Source organism: Myotis lucifugus, unplaced genomic scaffold, assembly GCF_000147115.1.
Source record: "Myotis lucifugus unplaced genomic scaffold, Myoluc2.0 scaffold_21, whole genome shotgun sequence".
Lineage (NCBI taxonomy): Eukaryota > Metazoa > Chordata > Mammalia > Chiroptera > Vespertilionidae > Myotis > Myotis lucifugus.
This window is the reverse complement of record NW_005871069.1, coordinates 5972968-5984704: the sequence shown is the minus strand read 5'-3', so window position 1 is coordinate 5984704 and position 11737 is coordinate 5972968.

Sequence of the window (11737 nt, the reverse complement as noted above, 5' to 3'; positions counted from 1 at the left end):
CCCTTCAGGGCAAACCAAGCCAGCCCCCACCCGTGCACCAGGCCTTCTATCCTTATATAATAAAAGGGTAATATGCAAATTGACCCTAATAGCAGAACGACTGGGAATGACTGGTCACTATGACACACACAAACCACCAGGGGCCAGACACTCAATGCAGGAGCTGCCCCCTGGTGGTCAGTGCGCTCCCACAGGGGAGCTCTGCTCAGCCACAAGCCAGGCTGATGGCTGCCAGTACAGTGGTGGTGGTGGGAGCCTCTCTCGCCTCCTCAGCAGCACTAAGGATGTCTGACTGCAGCTTAGGTCTGCTCCCCGCTGGCAAGTGGACATCCCCCGAGGCTCCCGGGCTGCCAGAGGGATGTCTGACTGCCAGCTTAGGCCCAATCCCCCGGGGAGCGGGCCTATGCCAGCAGGTGGTCATCCCCCGAGGGGTCCCAGACTGTGAGAGAGCACAGGCCGGGCTGAGGACCGCCCCCCCCCCCGAGTGCACAAATTTTTGTGCACCAGGCCTCTAGTTTTAAAATGTCAGCCATGAGAATGGTACAATAAGGCAAAAACCCCAATCGTTTATAGCAGTTGAGGTAAGTTAAGTGTATTATTTCAGATGGCTAAGGTTTTTTCTTATTAATATTTGTGGAGAAGACAATTAAGATTTATGTTTGCCCTTGGAAAGGAGCCTTGGAGTTATAGCAGCAATTTACACTTTAAGAAAAATTAAAGCACCTGCTCAGATGCCCAGAGTTTCTTTGGGGATCCTTTTGGAGCTTTTTTTAAAAAGTCATTTTGCCTTTTAGAAGCTTCTGCGTACCAATCACAGAATGCATTGATATGTTTGGATTCCTTTTCTTTAAAGGGGGTGGGCTCTCCAGGTAGACTTAGAACAAAGGATTTTTTTAAATGGCCATTAGAGTTTTAAATTATTTTGACTAAGTTGGTCTATTTTATTTAAACAGCTCAAGTGGAGAAACCAATGTGTTTATACATATAACTAGTAGAGTTCCTGAGGTAGGAATTTTAGGGGAACTTTTAGAGCAGTGGTTCTCAACTTTGGCTGCCCATTAGAATCACCTGGGAATCTTTTTAAAAATCCTGATTTCTGGGCCTCATCCTCCAGAAATTCTGTTTCTTTGTTATGGGGTGGGGCCACAACATTAGTAATGAATCTTTTTAAAATCCTGAGGATGAGGCCCAGAAATCAGGATTTTAAAAAGATTCCCAGGTGATTCTAATGTGCAGCCAAGGTTGATAACCACTGTTTTAGAGGATGAAGATCTCATGTAAAGATAAGTTCCCCTGAAAGCTATCATGGCCAGACAAAACGACAAAAGAGATGGTAAGGCTATCTTTGAATCATTTAATTACTTAAAGGCCTCTAAGTACTAATTGAAAATGCTTCTTATTCAGCTTCTTATTTCTAAAAGTTTCTAATTGTTTATGTAAATACACTAATTTTGGAATTTCAAAAGATCCCCAAGTGGCCACTGTCACTCCAAATTGTCTTTTGTAACAGAGGTCCATCAAAACAGATAATTAACAGAGGATTGACTATAATGTTTAAACATAAATCCAGCTGGTGTTGCAGATGGGGGTTGTCATTCTGTAGCCGATTTAGACAAAAAACTGGTATCAGAGAACTCATGAATAAAAGCTCTGAGCCTCAACTTGAGGAGGGAGACTAGAAACAAGAGAAGTCACCACTGGAACCCCAGAGCACAAAAATTTCAAGCAGCTACCTTGCTCAAATCCAACAGTGCTGAAATTAAAGCAGAGAACTTTTTGGATTCACAATGCTGACACCACAAATGTCGACTGAGTACAAAGAGTCAGGAGGCTTTGGCCAGAAATAAATGATAAAATTTTATTCAAAGGTCTTAGAGTTGCAAACTAGAAACAGCTAGGCAAAAGCCTATAAGTGTTCCCAAGAAGAAATAAAAGTTAACAGTTTTATTGTAAAAATTATATCCTTGAGAATATTCAGTCCTGCATTCTTAGCCCTTGGATTGGTCTAGGACCAGGGGTGGGCAAACTTTTTGACTCGAGGGCCACAATGGGTTCTTAAACTGGACCGGAGGGCTGGAACAAAAGCATGGATGGAGTGTTTGTGTGAACTAATATAAGTTCAAAGTAAACATCATTACATAAAAGGGTCCGGTCTTTTTTTTTTTTTAGTTTTATTCATTTCAAACTGGCCGGATCCGGCCCGCGGGCCATAGTTTGCCCACGGCTGGTCTAGGACTATTATTAGTCACATGTCAGAAGGTCTGGATGATGGCTGCCAGCTGGTCTGAGGATGGGCACCAGGAGGTCTGGTCATGTCCTGAGACCTTAGTTTAGGGCAGTGAAGGCGAACCTATGACAGGCGTGTCAGAGGTGACACGCGAACTCATTTTTTTGGTTGATTTTTCTTTGTTAAATGGCATTTAAATATATAAAATAAATATCAAAAATATAAATCTTTGTTTTACTATGGTTGCAAATATCAAAAAATTTCTATATGTGACACGGCACCAGAGTTAAGTTAGGGTTTTTCAAAATGCTGACACGCCGAGCTCAAAAGGTTCGCCATCACTGGTTTAGGGGATAGTCAGAGTGCTATCTGTAGGTTTAATGTATGTCCAGGCTTGATGCACAATGAACTAGTATATACCTAAGTATTGACAGGACTGCAAAGTTCAAAAGTTTAAGTTACCAGGGTAGTTAAGATAAGAATCCTTTACTCAAGCCTCAACCTTCATAATGTTAATAATTTAGCAGCTTGGTTAAAATGATAGCATTTTACTTTTTCTCTAGCTTTCCTCTTTCCTCGGGACTTGTGCAGTAGGCATTCCTTCAGCCCCAACCACCAGATAGTCTTCTATGAAGCAGCCTCTCCCACAGGGGCCTCCTCCAGAAGTCTACCCTGGAGTATTAGCTCCAAAATGACCACAGTCAATCCTATCTGCCTTATGGGCTCTCGGGTGTCTTACCAGTAGTTACCCCAGCTTCACTTACCACTCAGCCCTAGCAAGGCAGTCCAAAACCTGGAGTTCTGTGTTTTGTAAGAATTTTCTTAGTGAATATTTTAGGGCTTAAGAGGAGGGATATGCTTCCCCCCACCCCCTGCCTCCACCTATGACCCACCCTCTCCTGACTGTGCCTAGCTGTAGATCCCTAGCTGCCCTGAACTGCTCTGCACATGCTTGCTGTAGAATGCACCTTTTGCCATGCTTTGGTCAGCAGCTGTCCTTTAAACCTGTAGAGCTGGGGCCTGGATAGTCCTCAATGACTATGCGGACCACCTCTAGAAATCACCCTGAAGTGGTAGCTACAGATTAGAGACAGTCAGCCCTATGTGGACTCTCAGCATGAGAAGTCCTGGGCTTTTCCATCAACCAAGGTCTCAGGTGTCTCTTTTGAGATGATTCCCTGTCAGCCAGCCCGGCTGGCCCTGCCCTGACAAACAAGCTAGTACCCTCCAGCTCTGCCTTCAGGGAGAATGTGCTCACCCTCTAGCCACAGCAGTAAATTGTCTAATTTGAGGCTTAGAAGTAGGCAGCTGTCTTGTATTACAGGGATTCTGCTCCTGTGACCAGTCCTCTCCCAAACTACTCCTTAGCTTAGGTTCCTGGCACCCCTACGGCCAGGTCCACGCATGCACAGTTTGCATTCCTTCCGTGGGCTGTGGGCAGCAGGGCCCTTCAGACCTGAGGAGCTGGGGCGCAGCCTCACCCACCTGCATACTCTCAAGTGTGGAGAGAGACCACCTTCTCAAAACAACGCTGGGGCAGCAGCTGCATATTGGAGACAGTCATTCTCATTTGGACTTGCTGCCTCCCGGGTGGAGAGCTTCTCTAGCTCCCAGGTGTATGTTATAGAGCACACCCCAAATCATCCTCCCAGCCCCACCCTAGCAAGGCAATCGAGTAACCCAGCACTCTGCACTCAGTCTGAATATTACTCATTGGGTATTATAGGGATTTCAAGGTGACATCACCTTGTTCTCCAAGAACTCATCCTGTGACCCAAGCCCTCCCAACCCTTGTCAGTTCCAGATCCGTGGCTATTCTGATCTGCTTCACACATTGGTTGGGCAGTAGCATCCCTTCAGCCAACCTGGGTCAGCTGGGGCCCAACCTAACGACCTGGAATCTTTAGTGAGGAGGTGGCCTAACTTCTAAAAATAACCTTAAGGTGGCAGCTAAAATTGGCCACAGTCAGTCTCTATGGAAACCTGACTCTTGAGGGTCCTGGTGGGCTTCTCCAGCAACCAGTGGTTCCAGTTGCTTTTATTAAGTGACTAGAAGCCCGGTGCATGAAATTCGTGCACTTGGGGGGAGGGGGTTCCTCAGCCCAGCCTGCGCCCTCTTGCAGTCCGGGAGCCCTGCGATCGATTGCCCCACAGAGGGAGGCCCTGCCCTCCCACTTCAGCCCTCAGGTTGGTTGCCTGGGCCTCCCTCTTTGGGGTGATCATGGAGTGATGGCAGGGCCCCTCTGACCAATCACCTCACACACGACTTGGCTAGCCTGGCGCCAGTGCATGTCATAGCATGGTTGTCCGGACGGTTGTTCTGCTATTCTGCCGTTCGGTCGATTTGCATGATGTAACTCCATTTTCACCGTAAATCAGAACCCACCTATATAAGCACCTACGTCACTCACATGGAGCACATACACAGCAATAATGAAGTAAAACAGTAAAAAAATTTAAAAGAAAGATAACTCCTGACCTTTACTTGTGGTAAATAAATAATAAAAAACACAAAGCACATATGTACATACATTGAAATGATGGGACTTTTTCTTTTTTATAGATACTGTAAATGGGAGATGGCGACGTAACCACGAAACGATGTAAGTTGAGTCCGACGTAACCAGAGGACTGCCTGTATAGAAGATTGCTCAGTCAGTTGGCCTGGCCCCACCCTTGCAAGGCAGACCTATGTCCTCCAGCTCTTCTTCCCAGGGGAAATATCTGAATTTGTGTAGTGCAGGGACTGGATTTGCACAAATGCTTGTGTCTACAAGATCCTATTCCTGTGACCCAGCCTCTCCCAACCCATGGGCTCTTCCAGGTCCCTGGCCACCCTGGGTTGGGCTGCTCGTGAGTGCACAGTGGGCTTTGGCAGCTGGCCCTCCTGGCCTGTCCAGCTGGTGCCTGTTTTCAACCACCTGCATGGTTTCCCATTTGGAGAGGGCCACCCAATGGCAAGCTCCCTCTAGCTGCAGCAGCAAATCGGCCACAGTTAGTCCCACTGTACTTAGTGCCTCAAGAGGTCCCAGGCTTCTGAAATCCTGCATTCAGTTAAAATATTGCTCATTGGGTAGTTTAAAGCTTGCAACATGGCATAAACCTTGTCCCCCAAGGACCCATCCTGTGACTCAACCTCTCCTGGCTCTTCCATTTTCAGAACCCTGGCTACTCTTATCAGCTCCATACATGCATGGGCATAGGCACCTCGTGACCAACCTCTGGCAGCCTGTGCGTTCAAGACAGGGGATCCGGGAGCTGTCCCTAACCACCTGCCAGGCTCCAGGTGTTGAGGAATCCCACCCCATCCTGGCAATAGTCTGTCCACACTTGGGCCTTCTGCCCAGTGGTATCCTGGGCTTCTCCACTGTCAACATATCCAGGTGTCTTATTCCAGGGAACCATGTCTGGCCAGCCCAACGGGCCCCACCCTGGCAAGGCAGGGCAGTTTAGCTTTTTCCACCAGAGCCTTTGGAGGAAATATATGAATTGAGTAAGTTAGGGCTTTTATCTGCCTTGTGCTCCATGAGTGAGCGCCTAAGACCCCTGGACTCTCCAGACACCTGTCTCTTGTTACTGGGTCCACTTGGCATGTGAAAGGCACATGCACAGCAAGCACCCTGTCAGCTGACCACTGGCAGATGTTTCCCTCATGGCCAGGATCTCTCAAGGTGGTCCCAACGACCTGAACAGCCTTCAGAGGTGGAGGAGCCCCCCTCGCTGGTGACAGTCAGTCTCCATCTACCTGTGCTGCCCACTGGCACCCCAGGCTTCTCCAGCCATCAAGAAGGTGTTTCTTATCAGAAGAAATGGAGCCAACAAGCCAACTGGCTCCACTCTGGCATTGCAAAAAATGTCTGGCTTTTTCCAGTCCAGCCTTTAGAAAAATATGTGTATTTGAATAAGTTGGTGGTTTTTTAAAAAATATATATTTTATTGATTTTTTTACAGAGAGGAAGGGAGAGGGATAGAGAGTTAGAAACATCGATCAGCTGCGTCCTGCACACTCCCTACTGGGGATGTGCCCACAACCAAGGTACATGCCTTTGACCAGAATCGAACCTGGGACCCTTGAGTCTGCAGACTGATGCTCTATCCACTGGGCCAAACCGGTTAGGGCAATAAGTTGGTGTTTTTAATTAGGCATCCGCCTTGTAATGGAAGAGCCAGCACCTGGGACCTTCAGCCTCTTCCACACCTGCTTCTTGTTCCTGGTGCAGGTTAGACTGGCCTGCAGAAGCACAGGCATGCGCAGTATGCATTCTGTCAGCCTGCTTCTAGCGGCCTGTTCCCTCCAGGCAGAAAAGCTAGGGGTGTTCCCCAACCACCCACACAGCCCCAAGGGGTGAAGGGCGCCCCCCCCCCGACCTGAAGCTAATTCCTCCTTATAGGGAAGTACTATCCTGTAGTGCCCCATCCTTCTCCAGCTGTCAAAAGGACCAGGTGTCTCAATGAGGGAACCTCTGCTCTTGAACTGGAAAATGGGAGGATGGTGGGTGGAAATGTAGAGGCAGTAGGGAGAGTGGTAGGTAGGAGGTGAGGTTTATGGGAAGATGACACAGTGGGAAGTGGACCAAGGAGATATATTTTTGGGGTACAATTCATGGCTTGCTGATTAACTGAATGTGGGAGATAAGGAAAAGGGTAAAATAAAAAATGCCAACTTGGAAGTGTGAGCAATGAGCTGATAGAGGTGCTGTTTACTGAGTCAGGGGAGAGTGGGAGAGCATGAGGAGCCAGACAGAGGGCATGTTGCATTGAAAATGAAATGGGCACTTCTTGCCATACTCTGCTTTTTTAATGATTGTCTCTCCCCAACCCACTTTTTTTTTCTTCTCTTAGCCATTAGAATATTGTTTTGCTCCTAGCAAGGGGGCCCAGGGGAAGCAAGGTATGAACAGGAGCCAGACTAGTTCAGCTTCTCAAGGTCCCAGGCCCTTTCTGTTTTTGTTCCTCCAGCCTCAGTCTGGGGCTTTCCTTGTGGTGTGAGATGACTGCTGAACCCTCGGTGTTGGAAGAAAATTCTCCAAGAATAGTTCATTTTTGCATGGTCCAGTCTTTCTGAGCAAAGGCACATTTCAATAGCAAATCTTTGGAAACTGAGAGAGTGTCTCTCTAAAGGTAGAGAACCTCCAGGGGGATTTGGAGAGTTAGAACGCTCTCCTTCTCCATCCTAGCGACATTTCTTACTCTCCAAGTTTATAACCTACTGAAGCCTTCCCTCTCTTTCCTGAAGGAAAATTGAGTAATGAGTAATCTCAAGAGGCAAATGTACCAATAGTTTATGAGCCTCCTAATTTTGGGATTCCTTTACTGTGATGCAAACACAATGGGCAGGTAGATTCTGGTTCTCACTGTGTCCTCCCCCTGGGATTGAGGAACCTGCTCTGGCTGCTTTTGCCATGAGTAATCACCTGTTTCTCTGACTCAGAGCGCCTCCTGCCGCCTGACAGTATATATACGGTCTATAAACTATGGTAGGCTAACTCGTTAACTTTCAAGTAAGGCAACGTCTTAGCCCTTCTGTTTCTGACAACAAATCTAAGTCTCAGGTGCACAGGCTGAGGCTGTTCTTGTAAAAGCAGTCTTAGAACCTTTAGCTTATACAATTGGCCAGAACTTGGCAACTTAGCACTCCTCAAGGCAAAGAAGTTTGAGGGTACATGTGAGATTTCTAGCTGCATGCCTTGCCACCCCAGACTACCTTAGAGTCTGATACCAAGGAATAAGGTGGGAGTGGGTGTCAGTGACGCAGCTAACAGCGCCTGTCCCAGGGAGTTTGTAACCCTGCGGTTCCACTGCCATCTTTCCCAGCTTCTCACAATTTCCTATCAATGGAGATATTTTTTCAAGTTTCAAACAACTTACAGTTATTGGGTAGGGCATTGGTAGGCTTGGGTTTGAATCCTAGTTGTGCTGTTTAGTAATGGTGTGCCCTTAGGAAGGTCATGATCTTGCTTAGTCTCAGCTCCTGAAAATTGAAAATGATGATTTAAAAAATTCCCGACATGGTGACTAGGAGGGAAAAATGTGTCAATACATGTGAAGATTTGTAGTAAATATGAATCCCAGCTGAGAGGGTGGAAAGTGAAGGGCAAGTCCAGCACTTGTTGGCAGCATGGAGCCAAGTCACCTTTCAGAACAAAGCAAGAGTCTGCTTCAGTGACGTTCCATGTCCAAGTTAACACAAGGTCAGCACAAGACCGTATGTCCTGACAGCCAACGACACCCAGGACTCCTGAACCGCACAAGCAACGGGCAGTTATTACCACTCCACTCCAGGGAAATATGCAGAGGGTCAGTCTGGACCATGGCCTCAAGATAGCGGAACATGAGTCTGGGCTTTCACTTACTGCAGCTTTAGTGGAAATAATTGGGTTGCATGTTTTCCTATTTGCATAAACAAAAGTACTTTCAACTTGGCACAGAAGCTTCCATGCGTACAGAGCAATGCTCAGCGTGGACCAGGAGAAGGAAAACGCGACTGAGGAATCAGCATCCAGTCCTTACCACAAGCCTCTCCCATAAACCCATGCTCTGCTCGGATGGGACTGAAGTCCCAATATCTACAGAACCATTTGTACCCTTCTCAAATGTATTCTGCAGCTTTCTCTAAACTTATTGAGCAAACCAGAGATCAGAATGTTAAAAGGCATCATTGATTTGTATTAATTATGTACCATTCACCGCTATTACAAATAAAGAGTGCATAATTAATACATATAAAGAAGCTTCCAGCAATGGAAGATGCTTGGTTGTTCTTTCCTGAAATTTTATACATTATTTCTAAAGTTATTTACTGATGAATTAGATTGTGTCTGAATCAAAACCATTGTCTGATTGTTTTGTGCCTCCAGTGGTAGCACCTGCTCCTTCCCAGGACTCAGTCTGCCCTTCAGGCCTTCAGAGCTTTCCTCTCTGGGAAGCTGATTGCATAATGTGCCCTGGCTCCTGGCCAATCATTTGTTCTATTTTTTTTTTTTGCAATTTTTTATTACAACTTAACTCAATGAGCATAAAAATCACCTTTAAAGTGTACAATTCAGTATTTTTAGTATATTACAAATCTGTGCAACCACCAGCACCAATCCCAGAATATTTTAATCGTCCACAAAAGAAACCCCATCCTCCTTAGCAGTCTCTCCTCATTTCCCTCTCACCTGGCTCCTTGCAAACACTAATCTACTTTCCGTCTCTACGGATTTGCCTATTCTGTATATTTCATATAAGTAGGATAAAATGATATGTGGGCTTTTGTGTTTGTCTTCTTTCACTCAGCATAATGTTTTCAAAGTTCATCCATGTCATAGTATGTTTATCCATGTCATAGCGTGTTCACCCATTCTCCAGTGTTCCTTTTATGGCTGAATGATATTCCATTGTATGCATCTACTGGATTTTGTGTATCCATTCATTAGTTGATGGACATTTGGGTTGTTTCCACTTTTTTGCTATTATGAATATGCTGCTATGAACATTTGTGTACAGGTTTTATATGAAGATATATTTTCAGTTCTTTTGGGTACACACCTAGGAACAGAATTGCTGTGTTATCAGTAAAACTGTTTAACATCTGAGGAACTGGTAAAGTGTCTTCCAAAGTGGCTGACTAGTTTATATTCCCAACCTCAATGAGTCCCAGTATATATGTGAGGGTTTCATTACTGCACATCCTCACCAACACTTGTATGTGTCTTTTTTATTCTAGCCATCCTAGTGGGTGTGAAGAGGTATCTTACAGTTTCAATTTGCATTTCCCTAATGACTAATGATGTTGAGCCTTTTTTTAAGTGCTTATTGGCCACTTGCATATCTTGTTTGGAGATGTCTGTTTAATCCTTTGTCCATTTTTAAATAAGGTTGTCACCCTGGCCTGTGTTTCCCAATGGTTAGATCATTGGCCTCCTTACCAAAAGGTCGTGGGTTCAATTCCAGTCAAAGGCATGTACCTGGGTTGCAGGTTCAACCCCTGATCCCTGTAGGGACACATAGGAGAGGCAGCCAATCGATGTATCTCTCTCACATTGATCTTTCTCTCTTTTCTCTTTCATCCTCCCTCCCTTCCACTTTCTCTTTTAAAAAACAAACAAACAACAACAACAAAAAAAAAACACAGAAAAAATACCTTTGGGTGAGGATTAACAAAAAAATTAAATTAGGTTGTCTTTATATTATTGAGTTGTAAGAGTTTTTTATATATTCTGGATACTTGACTCTTATCAGATATATGATTTGCAAATATTTTCTCCAATTTTTAAATAATTTATTTTTTTTGCTTTCTTAATAGTGTACTTTGGTGCACAAAAGTTGTTAATATTTTAACTTTATTTATTGTTGACTATTATAGATGTCCCCATCCCCTCACCCCCACCCCCCACGTCCCTCAGCCATCACCACATTGTCGTCTGTGTCCATGGGTTATGCACATATGTTCTTTGGTTAATCCTTTCACCTTCTTTCATCCAGTCAAAAGTTTCTAATTTTTTTGAAATACAAATAATCTATTTTTTTCTTTTGTTGCATGTGATATGATACCAAGGTCATGAAGATTTATACCTATATTTTCTTCAAGTGTTTTATTATTTTATTATTATTTTTAAAAAATATATATGTTCCATTGATTTTTTACAGAGATAAAGGGAGAGGGATAGAGAGCCAGAAACATCAATGAGAGGAACTTTGACAAGCTGCCTCCTGTACACCCTCCACTGGGGACGTGCCTGCAACCAAGGTACATGCCCTTGACTAGAATCGAACCTGGGACCCTTCAGTCCACAGGCCGATACTCTATCCACTGAGCCAAACTGGTTAGGGCTTCTTCAAGTGTTTTAGTTCTTACATTTAGGTCTTTGGTCCATCTTGAGCTAACTTTTGCCTATGGTGTGGGGTAAGGATCCAAATTCAGTCATGCATGTGTATGTCCAGTTGTCCCACCATCATTTATTAAAAGCCTATTCTTTTCCCATGGAATGGTCTGGGCACACTTGTTAAAAATCAGTTGACCATATGTTTATTTCTGAATTCTCCATTCTATTCCATTAGTCTGTATGTCTGTTCTTACACAAGTACCACACTGTCTTGATTACAGTAGCTTTGTACTAGGTCTTAAACCCAGGAGTGTAAGTCTTCCAACTTTATTCTTCTTTTTCAAGATTGCTTTGGCTATTCTGGATCCTTTGCATTTCTATATAAACTTTAGGATCAACTTGGCTGTTTCTGTAAAAAAAGAAGAATAAAACCTAAAAAAAAAAAAGCAGTGACATATGTCAGTCAGTTTTTGCTCAATAATTGGAGACTATTTATTAGGAGCCCTTAGTTACAGAGTTAGGAACTCAGTGATCTGAGGGTAATTCAGAGTACTTAAGCTTAAATATTACCCATCTCTTCAAACAACCACCAGGCACAGTAAGGGAAATGGTGGGTAATCAATTAAGGAGGTCAAATTGTTCAGAGAGACCAGGAATGTTCTGACTCGACTGTCATCTTCTATTCCTTCTGCCTTGCTGTCCT